General features: G+C 40.9%; 1 protein-coding gene across 3 annotated transcripts in view; it reads left to right on the forward strand.

Moving 5' to 3' along the window:
* Positions 1 to 2063: 2063 nt before the first annotated feature.
* LOC126203811 (TWiK family of potassium channels protein 18) overlaps positions 2064 to 23226 on the forward strand; it is a 1380696-nt gene continuing 1359533 nt past the window's right edge. For all 3 annotated transcript variants that reach the window (XM_049938180.1, XM_049938179.1, XM_049938178.1), the window contains exon 1: positions 2064 to 3173. The gene's annotated coding sequence lies outside the window, so the exon portion shown is untranslated. The remainder of the gene's footprint in view (positions 3174 to 23226) is intronic.

Raw genomic sequence — 23226 nt, forward strand, 5'->3', positions numbered from 1 at the left:
TTATAGCCAAATAATTGGACTACTAAACTAGGCAAAAATATCGAATTTTCGTGAAGCCCGTTTGCAATTGCGTCCTCTTAAGCGAAGACGCCAAAATCGGCGGCGTTACTGCAGACAGAAGAGGGTTTCTGTCCACTTTTTGAGTGTGTGTGTCCACACTAGCCACTTTAACTCACTGGTCGGGAAAACAGACCACTACTTTGTGGTTCAGAAAAATAACTGTAGGTGCTTCTGATTTCTTTTACTTGTTAATATTTAGGACGACACTTTAAAATTTGTAGATTCAAAATATGTAAGCGGTAAGTTTTTATCAATAAACAGGGTTTGAAAAAAATTTACACTACTGACCATTAAAATTGCTACACCACGAAGATGACGTGCTACAGACGCGAAATTTAACCGACAGGAAGAAGATGCTGTGATATGCAAATGATTAGCTTTTCAGAGCATTCACACAAGGTTGGCGCCGGTGGCGACACCTACAACGTGCTGACATGAGGAAAGTATCCAACCGATTTCTCATACACAAACAGCAGTTGACCGGCGTTGCCTGGTGAAACGTTGTGATCCCTCGTGTAAGGAGGAGAAACGCGTACCATCACGTTTCCGACTTTGATAAAGGTCGGATTGTAGCCTATGGCGATTGCGGTTTATCGTATTGCAACATTGCTGCTCACGTTGGGCGAGATCCAGTGACTGTTAGCAGAATGTGGAATCTGTGGGTTCAGGAGGGTAATACGGAACGCCGTGCTGGATCCCAACGGCCTCGTATCACTAGCAGTCGAGATGACAGGCATGTTATCCGCATGGCTGTAACGGATCGTGCAGCCACATCTTGATCCCTGAGTCGACGCTTGCAAGACAACAACCATCTGCACGAACAGTTCGACGAAGTTTGCAGCAGCATGGACTGTCAGCTCGAAGACTATGGCTGCGGTTACCCTTGACGCTGCATCACCGACAGGAGCACCTGCGATGGTGTACTCAACGACGAACCTAGGTGCAGGAATGGAAAAACGTCATTTTTTCGGATGAATCCAGGTGCTGTTTACAGCATGATGATGGTCGCATCCGTGTTTGGCGACATCGCGGTGAACGCACATTGGAAGCATGTATTCGTCATCGCCATACTGGCGTATCACCCGGCCTGATGGTACGGGGTGCCATTGGTTACACGTCTCGGTCACCTCTTGTTCGCATTGACGGCACTTTGAACAGTGGACGTTACATTTCAGATGTGTTACGACCCGTGGCTCTAACCTTCATTCGATCCCTGCCAAACCGTACATTTCAGCAGGATAATGTACGACGACATGTTGCAGGTCCTGTACGGGCCTTTCTGGATACAGAAAATGTTCGACTGCTGCCCTGGCCAGCACATTCTCCAGATCTCTCACCAATTGGAGACCTCTGGTCAATGGTGGCCGAGCAACTGGCTCGTCACAATATGCCAGTCACTACTCTTGATGAACTGGGGTATCGTGTTGAAGCTGCATGGGCAGCTGTACCTGTACACGCCATCTAAGCTTTGTTTGACTGAATGCCCAGGCGTACCAAAGCCGTTATTACGGCCAGAAGTGGTTTTTCTCCAGATCTATGCACCCAAATTGCGTGAAAATGTAATCACATGTCAGTTGTAGTATAATATACTTGTCCAATGAATACTCGTTTATCATCTGCATTTCTTCTTGGTGTAGCAATTTTAATGGCCAGTAGTGTAGTATTTGCGTTAATGTGGTTACTTTACCCCACCTTCCACTACGTCTGCTACCGTGTATTCTCTAGATTGAGAAGTTAATATGGATATAAAGAGATGGTACCAAGAGCTAGAAATGTTACACGGGGCGTACGAAGACGCGACGCGACGGAATAAAGGGTGCAGAAACGGGAGCAGGCCGCGTAGCGTCGCTGCGGCGTCCGCGGGAAGAATGGGCATTGAGGCGGTCGGCGGCGCGCTATCTTTAGCGCCGGAGGGGCGGCTATTTTCGTTGTGTCGCGCGCGACTGGGCCGGTGTGCGAGGCGCCGAGCGGAGGGCCAGTGCACGCCGGGACACGAGGCCGGCCCCAAGCCTCCAGCCGCGAAGCGCCACAGGTGCCGTGACGTCACCGCCGCGCCGCGCGACAGCCTAAGTCCGAACCGCGCGGCCGCCGCTTCGTAGCGAGTGGGCAGCTGCGGGTACGCCGAGGATCTCTGACGCCGTACATCGCGACTTGTGCTCCCATCTGACAACCTTATCGCATACAAATGCACATGATGCACATGACTTGATGCCTGGCTCCTGTCAAACACCACGTGCGGTACCAACTGCACGGTCATGTGTTTTGTGTTTTACTGTCCAGTGCTTAAGTGTTGCCTACCTGACGCAAACAACAGGTATACTTCTTCCCCTGTGTAAGCGATATGTGACTGTCATCGAGATCCTGCCTGCCAGAACAGCGAAGGAGCCTATTTCTTCGAACTGCAGCATTTCCAACAGCAACTAGATAAGCAAGTGTTTTTCAGTATCTACTACAAGCTCCCAATAATTTTTAGAGTGATTTCGGAAGTGGACCACTACAACTGATGTATCACACTTGAGGAAACGAAATTTTTTTCATCTACAGCTCAAAATACTTATTCTAGGTTTGAAAAGGGCACAAAAATCGAAAACAACACAAACAACTTGAATTGTTGATTTGTCAATGGTATCTGTCTGTTCGCGTCTTACGACAACGTTTTCCCTCTTGTTGGCCATATTCTCACGCACAGCCACCCCAATATAAAGCGCCTTATCTGCAGCAGTCAGAAACACAGTTTCCTCCTGAGCTTAGTGTCTACAGTTCCTGTTATACCATTTGATTAACCTAAATTCGTTAAGTTTATCAAACGAGTAATCTTTCCCAAAATCCAAAACATTACCAGTGAAAGTGTGAATTCACGTAGTGAAAGAAAATGTGATATTACTCTGTAGGTTTCTGAAAGACGCTTATGGATAATTATGTATGAATGCTGTGCATATAAATATTGAAAATTTCACTAGTGGTCAAGTGTTTTTGTGTACAGTGCCATCAAATGAAGACATCTATTGCTGCAGTTCTGCTCAGTTACGCTGGCGCTTTCCGTTAGCAGATTACTGAACCATATACCGCAACGATTACTCATCTCTTCATCAACGAAGTATCGTCCGTCAAAGGTAAATATAGAATTTGAATTTTCGTTCTAGTATCATGCTGCTAATTCTTGTTTTTCTGTCCCCCACCTTTGATCTCATTGTTGTTTTCCTCTGCGTTCTCCTCATCCTCTTTTCCTCCTTACCTTTATAGATTATAGGGTACTAGTTTTAAATTAAACAAGCTGTTGTTCTCTTACACATAATTTATTTCTAGCACAATTACCTCATCACTGTTCAATTTGTCTAATCTTTGTTAATACGCGTTAACCCATGAAAAATTAATGTTTTATTGACTTCAGTATCCAACTAAATAGCGTGTAGTTTGTTGCTTACCAACTTTAAAACATTAGAAGCTTGTTGGTAGGCTTACGTCACTCTAAAATTTATGCCACATGTGTTACAGACGCATGTGAATCACGAAACCTAGCCAAGAAACCGTGGGGCATTGATTAAACTGTAAATCTCAAAATGACAGGCATGAAATTTGCCACTGTGCAAAACTTAAACGTAAGTTATTTTTGAGACTTTGTTCTGTGACACATTTCAATGAAACTGATCTATGATGCAAACACAAAGAGTTATCCCAGAAATATCGAATTTTTCTTTTAATAAACTGAATGAAAATTTCTGTATTCCTAGAGACTAGTACGAACTCCTCTGAAGCTGTAAGTAAGGTCATCATCAGAATATGAGCTCCAGGCATGCGTTTAAGGCCGACGATTGGCTATAAAATGTGTCAGCTTGATCATTGGATCACGGCTTTCAAATCAGCTTAATGTCAACCACGTGATCAAGCCAGCGAAAGTGTGCTGAGCTCGTAAACGTCTTGTAAGTGGAACATACAAATATTTAGAGATGAGATCTTCCATCCCACTCTGTGACCGTCTGGTTTATAATGCACTATGCAGGTTCACTCAGCAATATACGTTTTCCTGTTGAGTTTCGTTGTGTTAACGGCAATAAATAGTAGTACGACGGCAACATCTAATGTATTACTTTAGTGCACTGGTTCTGTTTGGAGACCAATTTATCTGCTAATACTGCACTGATGGAAATTTTCATCTTAGAGGTAGATGTGTATATGTATATGTAATGTGGTGTGGTACTGCTGTTTGCATATCTTGCCGTTTCAGTCGTCCTGTTGCGCGTAGTATGGCGTATTATGCAATTTCGCTGTAATTGATGTCGCTGGCTTCAGTAATGGTTTACAAGTCGTTACAGAGGGAAAGATAAACTTACTTTGAAGACTCATTGAATGAGGTGTTCCATCCGTTATCACATTTGGATGCAGTACTCCGCTCTACTTTGCAGAGAGTTACGAAATTCTGCAAATACCCTGGATCGCCTCGTAAATCCTGACAATACCGTACAATTCGCTGCACCACATCTTCAACCATGTCAACGACAGTACTGTACAATTCATTTTTCAGATGACCCCAGACAGAAAAATCCAGAGGACTGAGGACAGGTGATCTTGGAGGCCAAGGTATGGACCGTGCTCAACATATCCGTTTTATACGACACTGACGCCGTACTTCTACATCTACATCTACATGGATACTCTGCAAATCACATTTAAATGCCTGACACCTTCACAAATCTCTATTACTCCAATCTCGTATAGCACGCGGAAAGAATGAACACCTATATCTTTCCGTACGAGCTCTGATTTCCCTTATTTTATCGTGGTGATCGTTCTTCCCTATGTAGGTCGGTGTCAACAAAATATTTTCGCATTCGGAGGAGAAAGTTGGCGACTGGAATTTCATGAGAAGATTCCATCGCAACGAAAAACGCCTTTATTTTAATTATGTCCAGCCCAAATCCTGTATCATTTCTGTGACACTCTCTCCCATATTTCGCGATAATACAAAACGTACTGCCTTTCATCTACTTGTCATCCTACACACTTACATCAGCAGAAAAATGAGCTGGTGAGCCATTATGCAATTGCATTTCCCGACCATGAACCATGGATAAAATTTCAGACCAATTAAATAGGAACTTAATCGAAATGTTGATAGTACAAATGGACTTCTACGAAGACAATACTTTGTATTGAAATTAGTCGCAGATAGACCTACGTATATTGGATATGTTTTGAAAGGGTCCTGTAGCCACCTTTCATTGCCAACTCTCGTAGTGGTCAAGTCGGCAAAGAGGTTTCCGCTACTGGTGATAAATCCACCTGCGTTAGGTTGGTGGCGGAAACGGCATCCTGGGGTTTTCCGGTCCACGCGGAGCGTGGAAGAGGCTGGAGAAACGGGAGGCAGTCTGCCGCCGGTACGGGAAGCGTACACAGCTGTGCTCCAGTAGAAGAAGGGTGAGTTGGACTGACCGCGTGGCGCGTTGTCACATAGAGAGGGGAGCTTTTAGCTTTTGGTCTCGAGTTTCGTCTCATAAAGATTTACTTGCTGGGTTGCAGCAGGGAATGCAAGGTTTTTGTAAACTTTCAGTTTGATTCCCAATGCAGCCTTGACTTTGATCCGTGAGAGGAACGCAGCACAAAGGAGTTGCATATGTTGAATTGCCCTCGGTTCAGTGTGAATGTTGATGTGCCTACAATTGTGTGTGTATGCTTCTAATCTTTTCCGGATCTTGGTAATTTTTGTGTATTTGTGAATTTTCTTTGTCTCATGTGATTAAAATTTGGCCACAGTCCATAGAAATTGTCTCCGCGGACCGAGTGGGCCCGCGAGTCTGTTATGAAACGTGTCGTATTTCACAAGCAATTGTACATAGTTAGCATGCAACAGCAGGCTATAGATGCACTACATCAATGTTTTAAGGAATAAATAATTTTGCCTTCAATCTTATCTTGTGTACCGATGTTACGTCGCCGTTACCTTCGCCATTTACCTTGTAGTTTTCCTTGTTGGCCCACCGATAGCGTTTCCATGTGCACAGGTGTAGTGATTAGTGTCCCTTTTTTTATCTGAAGCAAATGCTCTGGAAGAGATTGTGTTTTCACGAATCTTGCTGCAGGCTGCACTTACGCATGGTGTTCACGTCCTATTTACTTTACTCAATATTTGATTCACGGGAAGAATGCCTGGATCATATTAATAACTACATCCCATTCTTTATCAATGACTTTACAATGAATGTTCTTTTGTGAGTTTTTCTTATTAATAAATTAAGTAATTTTCCGACTCAGTGCTACCCCATTTTGTCGTGTGGCTAGAGTTGGTGGCGACCCTATCTTTTATATTGATTTCAGTGTCAAATAGCATTTACTTATTCAAAGTGCGCGTGGCTCTTTTAGCTATAAGGATACATTCAAAGGGCGCTTCATGCTTCTTGCTCATAGCGTCCTTGTATTCACGCCACTTACAGTTTTGCTTCTGTTATTGTTTACTTTCATTTTCATCACTTTTCCCTATTATTTATGATATCCTGTACATGAAATAAATTAAATCTGCGTAAATAAAATGTATGGATCGAGAGGGGTGGAATGAATGAAGATATAATGACATATCAGTGCAAATTGTCCAGATATGTTGAAGCTGCAATGTAATGATTGTGTAACTGGAAATATCTTGGTGACTGGGACTCAAACCTGGATCTCCAGCTTATCACGAACAGCCGCCTTAACTATTGTGCTGTCCAAGCTCGCTTCCAGGTCTCTAATGAATTCAGTGCAAGTTCAGAATGCTGAACTACTTGCGCTGGTACGTCACATTACTATATATTCACTGTTTTCATCTCTATTTATTTAATAATTCCATTCCCATGTCTGGAATTCATTTAAATCTTTACAACAACCGAAATGGATCATGAAACATTATAATAGAACGAAACGAATCTAACGACTAGGCCACAGGAAGGTCTGCTACCGTTAAAACATGAGGAACAGAACACTCAAATTGTCCGTGCAATACATTATACTCTCCTGGCAACCCTGGCACTCCTGAATACAGAATTACGAAAGTACCCTTGATTAGCAGCTGTCGTATTTCCCTGTTACCTGATTCTAATAATATTTTAACTCATTTCCAGAGACAAGAAAGGGTCATCATGACGCGAACTACGTACGGAACCTGCGCCAGTTGGGTACAGGTCTAATGCGGGACAAAAGTTTTCTATTATATTGTTAATGCTTGCTGTCATTTTTTTCAGTTGTTGCCTTCTCTGGTGTAGGTAATGGTGACTATTACAAGTGTTTTGGAACTGAATTTTACGAGGCGTGTTTTTTAAGTAAATACCGTTTTGAAATTAAAAAAAGACGTGCCAAGATATCTCAATAATTTTATTTTTACATGAAAGCCTGTACCTTAATCTACTTTTCTACATAATTTCCGTCAATATTGAGGCACTTGTCATAACGTTGTACCAGTTTTTGAATACCCTCCTCATAGAAGAATGCCGCCTGACTTGTTAACTAATGCATCACCACTGTTTTGACTTCTTCATCGTCTTGAAGACGCTGACCGCCCAGGTGTTTCTTCAAGTGCAGGAACAGATGGTAGTCACTGGGCGAAAAATTGGGGCTGCACCGAGGATGATCTAGAGTTTCCCATCGAAAAGATGTGATGAGATCTTTGGTCCGATTCACCACATGCAGACGGGCATTGTCTTGCAGCAAAACGATGCCCTTGCTCAACTTCCATGGACTGTTGCTTTGATTCTGGTGTGACGTAGGCCCGTAACAATTTGGCTTAAGAAATTATCACCGTCGTTGTGGTACCGCTCAAGGAAAGTCAATTCACTGTCTAAACGTTTGGTTTTGTGCACACCCATCAACATTTTCGGTACCCAACCTGCGCACCATTTTCGGTAATTCAAGTGCTCGGTCACAATGCCATAAAAAACACTACGAGAAACATTAGGAAAGTCATCCCGCAAGGAGGAAATCGTAAAGCGTCTGTTTTCTCTCACCTTTAAATGATCTCACCTACTTTCTTACCATTCCATCATACATAATGTTTTCTCCGTAAACTGCACAAATCTCACAATGAATATCGATCGCTTTTAGGCCTTTATCACTAAGAAGTCTTATAACAGCCAGGACTTCACAGTCGGTGGGACTCACGATTATCGGAGGCATCTTAAACACTCAGTACACAACGTAAACAAGGAAGAATCAGACTGTAATGGCGTCAGTGCGTATATTAAGGTACAGGCTTTCATGTAAAAATAAAATTATTGAGATATCTTAGCACGTCTTTTTTTAATTTCAAAATGGTACTTACTTAAAAAACACGCCTCGTATTTTGTTTCTTAACCAAGCTAATTTGAAAGATTCAAGACGATCATTTATTGTATACAAATTATTACAATAATTCCCTTCGACAACCACTGAAGGTACCGCTTTCATTTAGTTGAAGCATGTGTGGTGCTGTTGCAGCATACCATCGAAACTGAAATAGGTTTTTATACTTGGGTCTACACTTCATTAAATTCCTTGAAAGAAATCATTAGCCTGCATCGGTATTTTCCTTAATCGAAAAACACCCAGTTTCATTGTAAATTAGGTATATTCGCCGTCTTGGATGTTATCAGTCAACATCACTCAACAATTATGTCAGCTGCTTCTATTTGTCAATGTGTCACGCTCCACAAATCCAATGTGAAATACAAAATATAATAGCGTCAATTTTTCCAGACTATCTTTTAACATATTTGATTGACAAATGGGTTGTTCTGTATTTAGAAAGAAAAACTGCAGGTCACGTGGTGTCCATGCATGGTGTCTATGCTACAGGGCCGTTATGGACGCATGTACATAGGTAATAAGGTCTTCACGCGCTTTAAGTGATACGAATAGTCGCACTTTCTCATGGAGAAAACTGTTGTCATCTTGAATGTGACGCTAAAACGTTAGTACAGACACAACATTCCCATCAGTCTGGAGTGTTCTCTTCTCTGCTTTCATTCATTGAAACGTGCATTGTCAAAGATCTTCAGTCTCAATCTTCAAATGGGTGTACCTCACTCGGAACGCATAGCCGACCATATGCCTGTATGTCCCTCTGCTTCTTATCTTCTCGGGGATTGTGTTCCACAGATGGTAACTATTTAAAAAAATCGCCCTAGATACAGGGGGAGAAAGCTAAGACAGGCCACCCCAAATACGGTACATCCAGAATGAATAAAAATGTAGCACACACCATGGCGAATTTATTGAAATTAGTAGGTAGTTTTTATCTTCTTCTCTACTGGGCTCGCAGCATATATAAAGTCAAAGTATGACAGTTTCTTTCAATCGGTACAAAGTTAGCAGAAAATTGTTTTGTTTAACTCGTGTTGATTATATTGATTCACAACGAGCTAATTTTGCCGAAAATGACATTTTCAGGTGATTCTGTTGATATTTTACAATTACGTCTATATATTTTATGCGTAATATTACGTCGTGTGTACTTATGTCTAGGAGGAATAACGTCCATAATGCAACTTGGAGTGAGTTATCTTTCTGGTAGAACGTCGTTATTATATATCACATATCTTCTTTTGTATTGGATTTTAAGTTATTTTATATAGTACTTTTTGACAGGTTATTTGACAGTTGTTGCTCCAGCTATGCTTTATGTTTGCAGAGTAAATTATATCGCTGAAGTTCGAGGACAGTGGCTGAGTTTCGGAGACAGTAAATTTGTAATTATGTGAAGCTTAAGGTTATCTATTGTTTTTCATGTTCCGTGTCATTTTAATCCTTTTTCTATTATGTCAATAAAGTTTTCTGAGTATTTTTTCTTTCAAATCTGTTTCTTTTTTAAGAATGGCGTTCGGATGCTTTTTTTTGTATAAGTGTAAATTTCCAGGTCATCTAAAATGTTGACAGCATGACCTTTAGGTATTTTATGTAGAGTTGGAAAGGTATTTTCGATTTGTTCTGCCTTATCATTTTGGCTTTTCAAATGTAAGAAAAACTTTATTGGTTACTTTCATAGTTTCTTTAGTTGCCTCTGGACCTGATCCCAAAGTTTCTTCCTGTTTGTCCAACACAGGAGTTTGTGCAGTTGTCACAGGAAATTTTCTAAACGCCCAGATAAGAAAAAATAGTGATCTCATTTTTCTCTGACCTTATTTCTGTTTCCGGGTTGCTGCTTGAACGAAATTCTAGTTTTACTATCGTATTCTTTAGAAAATTGTTCAGTTTGCTCCATATGTTACCTGTGTATACTGTTGATACGTAGGTTGGTGTTATTTTAGTTCCATCCCCTTGTTTCAGGTGTGCCTATATGTGTTAACTGTTAGAGGCTTTAAATATTCTTCATATAATTTGAGCACTGTATTGGGGTTAAAATCATATCTTTGCACTATATATTGTAGTGTTGTTTTTGCACTTTGTATAGCATTATTTCTGAGAGATAAATTTATGATTCTATTGATCAGTTTCCTGAAATATTTATCTGAATCTGGCTGACAAGAATTTATTTGCAATTAAGCCTGTGGTAGAAAGTTTTCTATAAATTTAGAACTTGTGATGGTTATTACTATTGCCTTTTTTAAGTCCAAAAAATGTATGTAGTTTTTGCTCTGTTTCTATTCTAAATTTTATTTCTGGATGTAAACTGTTTTGAAGAATTGGGAATTTATATACATGCGAAAAAAATTTACAATCCTTAACGAACAAACAGATGTGAAACATAAAAATAAATTAGAAAATTTTATTGAATTACTAGGAAAGGGAAAAGGATAAAAATGACACACCATAAAATAAAATAGAGAGCCATAAGCTTCGCATAACTACAGATTTACAACCTCTGAAACTCAAACGCCATCCCTGAACTCCGGCGATATAATTTGCCCTGTAAACCACAAAGCGTCGTTGGAGTGAAAACTGTCAATGGCTGACAAAAAATACTGTATAAAATCACTCAAAAGTCCAATACAAAAGGAATTACGTGATTTATAATGACGACATATCACCAGCAAGAAAATTCGCTGCCGGCCGCTGTGGCCGAGCCTTCAGTCCGGAACCGCGCTGCTGCTACTGTCGCAGGTTGGAATCCTGCCTCGGGCATGGATGTGTTTGATGTCCTTAGGTTAGTTAGGTTTAATTAGTTCTAAGTCTAGGGGACTGATGACCTTAGATGTTAAGTCCCAGAGTGCTAAGAGCCATTTGAACCATTTGAAAATTCGCTACAAGATACATTATGGACGTCATTTCACTTAACCTTACGTCCAATATAATGCCATATTACGTAGAAAATACCTAGACCTAAGTACACTACAAGAGTTATAATGTCACAACAGGAACTCTTAAAAAGGAAAATTCCACCGAAACGAGCTCGTAGTGAATCAATGCTATCAACACGAGTTAAATGAAACAATTTTCAACTAACGTTGTACTGGTTGAAAAAAAAGTCATAACTTTTATAGTTTATAGCTACCGATTTACAACGTCGACCTTTTTCTCTAATGGATCTACGTTTTGTAGCGGAGTTCATGCATTCGGGAGACACCAGTGTTTCCTAATAGACGACTTGTTTTAATTTTCGCCTTAGATAAAAAGTATACAAATGCTACGTGTGGTGAGAGTGCAGGCTATTTTGCATTTCCTGAACAATCGTTACAATGCTCTACAAACGTTCTCTTAAGAGGATCTGTCATTACATCTGCGGAGCGGGTGGGACAGTCTTAGTGGATTTACCGCTCTGATCGCTTTATATTCAGTGGGATGTCTACCAATAACTGCACCAGGAACATATCTTAGTAACTCGAGATACTTGAGTGTATTTAGATTCCCATCAATAAAACAGGGTCAACGATGCTGATCTTGCCGGCCGCGGTGGTCTCGCGGTTCTAGGCGCGCAGTCCGGAACCGTGCGACTGCTACGGTCGCAGGTTCGAATCCTGCCTCGGGCGTGGATGTGTGTGATGTCCTTAGGTTGGTTAGGTTTAAGTAGTTCTAAGTTCTAGGGGACTGATGACCACAGCAGTTGAGTCCCATAGTGCTCAGAGCCATTTGAACCATTTTTTTTTTATGCTGATCTTGAAAATCACGCTGATAGGCCAAGAACGTTGTTTTTGTCCGCTTTTTTGAGTCAGCGTGGATTTTCACTCTTACTGCATATTGTGAAGACTGATTTGGCCATGGTTTGTAAGTGTACTGGTTGAAAAAAAAGTCATAACTTTTATAGTTTATAGCTACCGATTTACAACGTCGACCTTTTTCTCTAATGGATCTACGTTTTGTAGCGGAGTTCATGCATTCGGGAGACACCAGTGTTTCCTAATAGACGACTTGTTTTAATTTTCGCCTTAGATAAAAAGTATACAAATGCTACGTGTGGTGAGAGTGCAGGCTATTTTGCATTTCCTGAACAATCGTTACAATGAAACTTCCTGGCAGATTAAAACTGTGTGCCCGACCGAGACTCGAACTCGGGACCTTTGCCTTTCGCGGGCAAGTGCTCTACCAACTGAGCTACCGAAGCACGACTCACGCCCGGTACTCACAGCTTTACTTCTGCCAGTACCTCGTCTCCTACCTTCCAAACTTTACAGAAGCTCTCCTGCGAACCTTGCAGAACTAGCACTCCTGAAAGAAAGGATATTGCGGAGACATGGCTTAGCCACAGCCTGGGGGATGTTTCCAGAATGAGATTTTCACTCTGCAGCGGAGTGTGCGCTGATATGAAACTTCCTGGCAGATTAAAACTGTGTGCCCGACCGAGACTCGAACTCGTTACAATGCTCTACAAACGTTCTCTTAAGAGGATCTGTCATTACATCTGCGGAGCGGGTGGGACAGTCTTAGTGGATTTACCGCTCTGAGGTATACCAGAATACATACATTGTCAAACAGTATCTCACGACAGGTAATAAGGAAATTGTAAACAGAAATCAGTGGAAGACACCGTGGTTAAAAATAAGTGAGCCGCCGATGTGGCCGAGCGGCTCTAGGCGCTTCAGTCTGGAACCGTATGACCGCTACGGTCGCAGGTTCGAATCCTGCCTCGGCCATGGATGTGTGTGATGTCCTTAGGTTAGTTAGGTTTAAGTAGTTCTAAGTTCTAGGGGACTGATGACCTCTATTCTACTTTACGTCACGAGCACACTGTTTGGACAATGTTATCAGTCATCTGACAATTTTGTTTTAATACTACACCGTTTTATGCTTTGGTTTACTAATAACAAGCTTAGGCATATATTACGTCAGCTAACTTACCGTGTATGTAAATCTCACCTATTTGACCAGAATCAATGTCAAATTACTTTTAGATCTGAAAATACTATAGAAAAATAAGTTCAAAGGGAACACGCCGGTGCAATGTGTTACTTACATAGCAGGTTCTGCGGATTATACGAGCTCGATCGATTCCATATTCCAGGTTGTCAAGCAGTAATAGGTAGCTGATAATAAAGCGCATTTTTTGAGTTTGCAGAATCACTTTCGATGATATTCGTTACGCTTAACAGTTCATAATTCATGCTTAGTAACTTCTTCCTTGAACAAAATTTTCCATGGATATGCCGCATCACTTTCTACTTTTCATAGATAAGATTCGGAGAATTGTATCCAACTCTGAAAGTTTAACTGGTGCTTAGGTGGTTTATTAAATGATGGGTGTATGTTAAAAATGCCAAGGACACCGTCAGCTGTAAATTCATCTCCAATTTGTTGGGTACCGGTTTAAGACTTTCAATACGCCATGATTCGGCCCTTAAACAAGAAAATTACCAGCCATATTACTATCAGGGATTACATCAAACAAAGGTACAAACAGTAGATACATGAAAATATATTTGTCATTAATGATCTTATCTGAGCAAGCCTGGAAATAAGGCCACCACATACAGATATTCCGCAAGCTATGCTTCTTATGTTAAAAGACGAAAAGAATAAGAAATGTCGAACAGTGAGTTACGGAACGTGGAAAAGTCGATAACGAAGTACATGTTCATAGTGCATCAACGAAAGTACATACACGGTAAGTTAGCTGACGTAATATATGCCTAAGCTTGTTATTAGTAAACCAAAGCATAAAAAGGTGTAGTATTAAAACAAAATTGTCAGATGACTGATAACATTATCCAAACAGTGTGCTCGTGACGTAAAGTAGAACAGAGGTAACATCAAAGACTAAAAGTTTTAAGTGTGTTACTAGGTATACCAGAATACATACATTGTCAAACAGTATCTCACGACAGGTAATAAGGAAATTGTAAACAGAAATCAGTGGAAGACACCGTGGTTAAAAATAAGTGAGCCACCGATGTGGCCGAGCGGCTCTAGGCGCTTCAGTCTGGAACTGTATGACCGCTACGGTCGCAGGTTCGAATCTTGCCTCGGCCATGAATGTGTGTGATGTCCTTAGGTTAGTTAGGTTTAAGTAGTTCTAAGTTCTAGGGGACTGATGACCTCAGATGTTAAGTCCCATAGTGCTCAGAGCCATTTGAACCATTTTTAAGTGAGCCGCGTCAGTTCTATCCCAGAAAAAGTTATATTTGTGTACTTGAGTTATATACGAGGGGCGTTCAGAAAGTAAGCTCCGATCGGTCGCGAAATGGAAACGACTATGAAAATCCGATAAAGCTTTGCACAGATGTGTTGGGTAGTGTATCTAGTATAACCCCAGTTAGCATCACGTCGCTCTTCTCATTTCTGAGCTCGCAGTGAGTGCGTAAAGATGTCTAGAAAATAGTGTCTGCCGCCAAGTACGAGGGCCTGGTGAGAAATTTCGCCTGAAGCTATGCAGCTAACATTACATAACTGTCGTGCTGTTTCTTCTTCAAGACAATTCTCAGCCGCATTCTGCAGGGGCAATGAAGATGCTCCTGCATCGTTTTCAAATGGAAATGTGAGATTACCCACAATACAGTCCGCAATTGTCTCCCCCTGAGTTTCATCTCTGGTCACATGAACCGCTGTCTTTGAAGACAACATTTTGACACAGACAACGAGGTGTAGGCCAGCGTGGAGAATTGGCGGAAAGCACTGGCGGCTGCCTTCTATGATGAGGCTATTGAAAAGTTGGTACAACGCTATGACAAAAGTCTAAGTCAGAACGGCGACTACGTAGAGAAGTAGCTGAAAGGTGTAGCTAATTGTTACAAGTAAAACATTTCTGATGTTCACTGTGGTTTCAATTTGGCAATCAATCGGAGCTTACTTTCTGAACAGGCCTCGTATGTAGGCCAGCTGATATAGAAGAGTGTACTGCTGCAACCTAATAATTTGGATGGTGCACTGGAGTACATGCGTAGGCAGCCATTCTACACCTGAAGAAAGGCTGAATACAAACGGAGCTAAAAAAAAAAAAAAACCACAGGGGCTGTCACAATGCTCGTATGCATCGCCCAACCACGTAAGAAATCGGCTGACAAAATGAAACACAACGGTAACAGAAACAAAACTGGTCTTACCGAAGAACAACCTTCACGTATGGATTAATTCCTACCATATGTGGCTATGAATCACCTTAAACAACCATGCTGTGCTACATGTGCGAATTGTTAGCAATACGAGACGCAGGAATACGTGGCAGAATTACATATGCAAGCCATCAATTGTGCATTCGGGACCACATTCGTGGGTCTATGAAATGTTGAAAAATATCGGAGAGAGAGAACTGTGTAACATAACCATACGTGAATATGCTCCCAGCGACAGGCAAAAATTATCTATTTTCGGCCTGGAACATCAATGACTCGAGTAGAATTGTTTGCAGTGTTGAGTCCCGCTTCGAACTAAGCCTCACTGACCGGGGAAGACGTATCTAGAGACTCTCTGGATAGTGATAGCATACCAACCTAATTGTCGCCCACCACACGGCCGATAAGTAGGAGTGCCATTACTTTTCATAGCAGGACTCATTTAGTTGTGATCCGTGGTGCCGCTACAGGCCAGAGAATCGTCGGCGATATTCTACGCCCCGATTTGTTGCCCTTCGTGGGAAGCCATCCTGAGCGTACATTTCATGAAGCTAGTGCCCACCAGCGTCGAGAGTTTTTACTACTTCGTACTTGCCAAACACTACCTTGGCCAGCATGGTCATTTGTTAATTTATTTGGTATAAATATCTCAATGGCTGTCAATACTATTTCTTTGAACTGAAGCCACATCTGATCTACAATTACATTCTTAATTTGGAAGGAGTGGTGACTGCTTCTCAGAAAAGCATCAAGCGTATTTTCATTTGCTTTCTTGAATAGGTTTTCGTTTATTTTTGGAGTATTTGGGAGTTACGATATTCATTATCGCTGCGACAACCGTGTGTTCACTAATCCCTGTATCCATTGTGATGCTCTTTACTAGCTCAGGATTATTCGTTGCTAAGAGATCAAAATTGTTTTCAAAACCATTTATTCTCCGAATGGGCTCATGAACTAACTGCTCGAAATAATTTTCAGATAAGGCTTTTAGCACAATTTCGGATGATGTTTTATGCGTACCTCCGGATTAAACATGTATTTTCGCCAACATATCGAGGATAAATTATAGTCACCACCAACTATAGTTGTATGAGTAAGGTGTATGTTTGAAATTAGACTCATGTATTCGTTGAACTTTATAGCAACTGTAAGATCTGAGTTGGGAGATCGGTAAAACGATCCAATTATTATTTTATTCCGGTTGTCAAGAATGATTTCTATCCACACTAACTCACAGGAATTATGTACTTCCATTTCGCAGCAAGATAAACTACTTGTAACAGCAAGAAAGACGCCACAACCAACTGTATTTCACCTTTCCTTTCTGAACACCGTTAGGTCCTTTAGAAAAATTCCGGCTGAACTTATCTCCGGATTTAGCCAATATTCAGTGCCTAAAACGATTTGAGAATCAGTGCTTTTATTAGCTCTTGGAGCTCTGGTATTTTCTCAACACAGCTGCAACTATTTACAACTCTTATACTGCTGGTTCCTGTATGTACATTCTTCCTGTATTCGATCTGCACCGAGACTGAGGTCCTGTTTGTGCTCCCATGAGACCTTCAAACCTAAAAAACCACCAAGTCCACGCCACACAATTCCTTCTACCGGTGCAGCCACCCCCTGCTTTAAATGGACTTCTGACGTATTTAGCGAAACCCGAAAGACCTCCACCCTATTACGCAAGTTGGGGATTCTGCAGCCGACAGGATCACAGGATTATGGTCAGGGCCCTAAAACTACCTCGGAAGTTTCACGATCTAACCCGCAAATTGGACAGAATTTGGCATGAAGTCCCACAGGGGGACATCCAACAAACTCTGTCAACCAATGCCAGGCAGAAAAACTGCTTCTATAACGGCGAGAGGTGGTCCAACGCGATATTGTCTTGCTCGATTTGTGAAGCTCTTCTACTTGAATAAACCATTCAAATTTTCTGGAATTGTAATCGTTTGTTTGTCGGTACATGTGCGTCACATCTAGCGATTTCCGCCGCATTCCAATAATTCCGTCGTGATTTATCATTCTCTTTTGTCTCTGAGTGTGTAATTTATGGTAACATATAAAAATAGACTTTCTACTCACTCGCTGTACTCTGCGTAGACGGCCGACGCTGCCATCAGCTTAATTACATAGATGGCACGTAACTGAACGTTAAACGTGCGGCCTTCCATAATTACCCAAGCCGTGCCGCCGATGTGATCGGGCGCGCTCATTCGACCGACTTGTAAATCTCGCCTATTTGACCAGAATCAATGTCAAATTACTTTTAGATCTGAAAATACTATAGAAAAATAAGTTCAAAGGGAACACGCCGGTGCAATGTGTTACTTACATAGCAGGTTCTGCGGATTATACGAGCTCGATCGATTCCATATTCCAGGTTGTCAAGCAGTAATAGGCAGCTGATAATAAAGCGCATTTTTTGAGTTTGCAGAATCACTTCCGATGATATTCGTTACGCTTAACAGTTCATAATTCATGCTTAGTATCCAGAAAGGCGTTACTGCTAAACGTATTGTTACCCCACTGTTGTTGCGCTTTTGTTTATTATCTTACCATATGAAAATCACATGCGAAAGGTAAGTTTAAACGGAAAACGCAAGGGAAATGTGTCTCTTATGGATTATCCGAGATCGTTGAGCGATTTCATTCAGAATTCTAATATGAATACTATGCAACACGCCAAGTTTGTGATTCAGGAAAAAGACGAGTAAATTAATGAACCGTTGTATAAATATCATCATCCACCATTAATTTTGAAAACTCTATTTAGGCTACTAGTTTCAACGCCTCAGTAGCGTCTTCTTTAGGCCCCAGTGCATCGGATGTCTGGAGTATTCCAGTCGTATATGTATTAAACGCAGGAACAACTGTAGTAAATAGATTCTGTAGAAGTCTTTCGAACTAAGTACGCTGTCCGCACTTGTTACTTCTAAGGAATCCAGTTACTGCAGTAGCTCTTGTGTTATGTACACACACGACTAGAATACTTCGGATGTTGAATTATTGGGGCCTGAAAAAGACTCTACTAAAGTGTTGAAACTAGTAGCTTAAATAGAGTTTTCAGTAACAACGACGAATGGTATATATTTATGCAACATTTCGACCGACCGCTGTTACTCACTCCATTTTTGTATGATGATTTTACGATTACTAGATTACTGAATGTCTGCGGTCAAATTAAACTGATATGTTATTATTGAATAAAGAATCAAACATATATTAAAACCCTGGTAGCTGTGCTCATATATTAAAATAGACTTTAAATGTTTTCTGTACAGTATCTCATACTCCACGTCGAATAAACAAATCATTTAAGGTGAGGTAAACTGCGTTTGTGACACTTGAGATTTAGGACGCCTATAACTGAAATGGATTACACATCACATCTGAAACAAGTAACTAAAACTAACAACGATCCAAATCAGCACACGACATTAACAGATGAAAATCATCCCGAGCGAGTGATGATTTTATCAAACCCGATATCTCTGTAAACCTCCATTAGAACGAAACTAATTGCAGTGTGTGAGGTAATACCCACTCAGTTTTTTACACTGAAGTGACCTGCTCAAAAGCTTCCATCTTGTGCGGTAGGTAATGGTCTAAATAGCTGCCTGCGAGCCGTTTGGCCGGAACAAGTGGAAACATCTGCCCAATATTCCTGTTGGCTGATTCGGGTTCAAATACCTCAGCGTCTCAGAAGAAATCACCGCATTCTTGCAGTCGCAAAGATGCATTGCTCCCACGTTCTGCAATCGACACGCTGATCCTTAGCGAACAAGTGCCAAACACAATGCCGGGCTCGGGCGTATAGTAAAAATTAAACTATGTTTTTCGGATAAAATTAATTTTCGTTTCCATCATAAAATTCAGTATGTTCAAATACAGAACAGCTTTTTCTTTCCTTCAGTCTGAAATTAACATTTATTTGTGTTAAAGCTTTATACGTAAATATCTGTGAGTATATTCTGATAAACTGGACCCAGCAAAAAACAATTCCTTTAACATGAAACTATAGGTTACGAGAGAAGTCTCGCGGCAAAGACAGCGTCAATATGTGATCGCTGCTTTGAGGGACGATGGTCTTCGACGCATTACAGCTTGTGACCAGTCATTCTTCCCGTTATAAACCGTTACATGGAATAAGAAACACACAATTTCTTTATTCATAGAAAAAACACATATTTTGTTACATAACTTGTAAAACGGCTTGTATATACACTGGGTCACGATCACAGATAACAAGTGTCACCGACAATTACGTAAGAATAAAAGTGCGGCAACAACTACTCTAGAGCTACAGTCATTGTTAACTGTGTGAATCAACTATAGAATACTTTTTAATATAAACAAAAGACCTCTGCTCTTCCACTACAATATTCAGCCGCTGCCGTTAACTTAAATTTCACACCATGCATTTATTTAACTTTAGTTGTTTTAGAGACGAATATCAGTCGTTCATATCTGGAACCGCTAAAATGTATTTAATAAGGTGACTAACGTTAACTAGAGTTGAAACACCTGTTCCCAACGTGGTGGTAAATTACCTAGTACGATACTTTTTAATACATTTATAAATATCTACATGATGTCGGTCGGCAACCTGTTATGGACATTCGTACCAGAAAACAAATCTCAATGCTGAACCGCACACTGGAACACTTAGTCTATATGGAAATTATTTTTTACTTCTAGACTGAGGTTGTGAATTTCGTTGTTCATCATAAATTCACTCTTATTTCATATTCTGCCTCTACATCTACATTGATACACTGCAAATGACATTTCAGTGCCTGGCAGAGGGTTCATAGAGCCACTTTCGCAATAATTTTCTATCGTTCCATTCTCGAACAGCATGCTAAAAATGAACGCCTGTATCGTTCCAGGCGAGCTCTGATTTCCGTTATTTTATTGTGATTATCGTTCCTCCCTATGTAGGTCGGTGTCAACAAAATAATTTCGCTTCCGGAGCAGGAATGGGTGATTGAAAAAAAAACGCCTTCGTTTTAATTATGTCCACCCCAAATCCTGTATCATGTCAGTGACACTCTCTCCTCTATTTCTGGACAGTACAAAACGTGCAACCCTTCTCTGAACTTTCTCGATGAACTCTGTTAATGATATGTGGTAAGGACGCCACGCCATGCGGAAGTACTCCTAAAGAGGACGATCAAGCGTAGTGTAACCAGTTTCTTTAGTAGGTCTGTTGCACCTTCTAATTTTCTGTCAATAAAAGACAGTCTTCGGTTCGCCTTCCGCACAACATTGTCAATGCTCTTTCCAATTTAAGATGTTTGTAATTGTAATTCCTAGGCATTTAATTGAATTTAGGGCCTTTAGATGTGTCAGATTTATCATGTACCTGAAGTTTAACGGATTATTTTTAGCACTCATGTGGATGACCTCACACTTTTCATTTTTAGGATCAACTGCCAATTTTCGCACCATATAGTTATCTTATCTAAATCGTTTTGCAATTGATTTTGATCATATGCAAACAACCTAAGACGGCTGCTCAGATTATCTCCTAAATCGTTGTTATAGATAAGAATCAGCAGATGGCCATAACACTGCCCTGGAGAACACCAGATATTGCTTCCGTTTTACTCGCTGACTTTCGTCAATTACTGACAGGAGATCACGGATCCAGTCCATAACTGAGACGATATTCCATAAGCACGCAATTTCACTACAAGCCGCTTGTAAGATACGGTGCCAAAAGCCTCCAGGAAATCTAGAAATACGGAAGCAATGTGAAATGGTTCAAAATGGTTCAAATGGCTCTGAGCACTATTGGACTCAACTGCTATGGTCATCAGTCCCCTAGAACTTAGAACAACTTAAACCTAACTAACCTAAGGACATCACACACATCCATGCCCGAGGCAGGATTCGAACCTGCGACCGTAGCAGTCGCACGGTTCCGGACTGCACGCCTAGAACCGCGAGACCACCGCGGCCGGCGCAATGTGAAATCCCTTGTCGATAGCACTCAACACTTTATGTGAGTAAAGAGCTACTTGTTTTTCACAAGAACGATGTTTTCTAAATCCGTGTTTACTGTGTGTCAATAGACCGTTCTCTTCGACGTAATTCATAACATTCGAACCAACATATGTACCAAAATCCTGCTGCATATCGAGTGAATGACATGGATCTGTAATTTAGTGGATTATTCCTAGTGCCTTTTTGAATACTGGTGTGATCTGTGCATATTTCCAGTCTTCGGGTACGGATCTTTAGTCGAGCGAGAGGGTGTATATTACTGTCAAGTATTGCATCAGCATACCCTGAAATGAACCTAATTGGTAGACAGTCTGGCCGGAAGATTTAGTGATTTAAGTTATTTCACTGCTCCGAGGATATCCAGTTCTAAGCTAGTCATTTTCGCAGCTGTTCTTGATTCGGATTCCGTAATATATACTTCGTCTTCTTAGGTGAAGAAATTATGGAAGTCTGTGTTTAGTAACTCTGCTTTAGCAGCACTGACATCGATAGTATTTCCATTGCTATGGCGTAGAGAAGGCACCGATTGTGTCGTGCCGCTAGCGTACTTTACATACGGCCACAGTCTCTTTGGATTTTCTGTCAGGTTTCGAGACAAAGTTTCACTGTAGAAACTTTTATACGCATCTCGCAATGAAGTCCGAGCTTCTGTAAAAGATCGCCAATCTTGAGGATTGCGTTCGCTTAAGTTTGGTATGAATTTCTCGTTGTTTCTGCAACAGTGTCCTGTTTTGTGTATCAGCTCCGTCATTTGTTAATTTATTTGGTATAAATATCTCAATTCTGTCGATACTATTTCTTTGAATTGAAGCCACATCTGATCTACACTTACATTCTTAATTTGGATGGAGTGGTGATTGCTTCTCAGAAAAGCGTCAAGCGAATTTTTATCTGCTTTCTTGAATAGGTTTTCGTTTATTTTTGGAGGATTTGGGAGTTACGGTATTCATTATCGCTACGACAACCGTGTGTTCACTAATCCCTGTATCCATTTTGATGCTCTTTACTAGCTCAGGATTATTTGTTGGTAAGAGATCAAATGTGTTTTCAAAACCATTTATTCTCCGAATGGGCTCATGACCTAACTGCTCGAAATAATTTTCAGAGAAGGCTTTTAGCACAATTTCGGATGATGTTTTATGCGTACCTCCGGATTAAACATGTATTTTCGGCAACATATCGAGGATAAATTATAGTCACCACCAACTATAGTTGTATGAGTAAGGTGTATGTTTGAAATTAGAATCATGTTTTCTTTTAACTTTATAGCAACTGTAAGATCTGAGTTGGGAGATCGGTAAAACGATCCAATTATTATTTTATTCCGGTTGTCAAGAATGATTTCTATCCACACTAACTCACAGGAATTATGTACTTCAATTTCGCAGCAAGATAAACTACTTGTAACAGCAAGAAAGACGCCACAACCAACTGTATTTCACCTATTCTTTCTGAACACCGTTAGGTCCTTTATAAAAATTCCGGCTGAACTTATCTCCGGATTTAGCCAATTTTCAGTGCCTAAAACGATTTGAGTATCAGTGCTTTTATTAGCTCCTGGAGCTCTGGTATTTTCTCAACACAGCTGCAACTATTTACAACTCTTATACTGCTGATTCCTGTATCTACATTCTTCCTGTATTCGATCTGCACCGTGACTGAGGTGCTGTTTGTGCTCTCATGAGACCTTCAAACCTAAAAAACCACCCAGTCCACGCCACACAGTTCCTGCTAC

The sequence above is a fragment of the Schistocerca nitens genome, chromosome 9 (genome assembly GCF_023898315.1).
Source record: "Schistocerca nitens isolate TAMUIC-IGC-003100 chromosome 9, iqSchNite1.1, whole genome shotgun sequence".
Lineage (NCBI taxonomy): Eukaryota > Metazoa > Arthropoda > Insecta > Orthoptera > Acrididae > Schistocerca > Schistocerca nitens.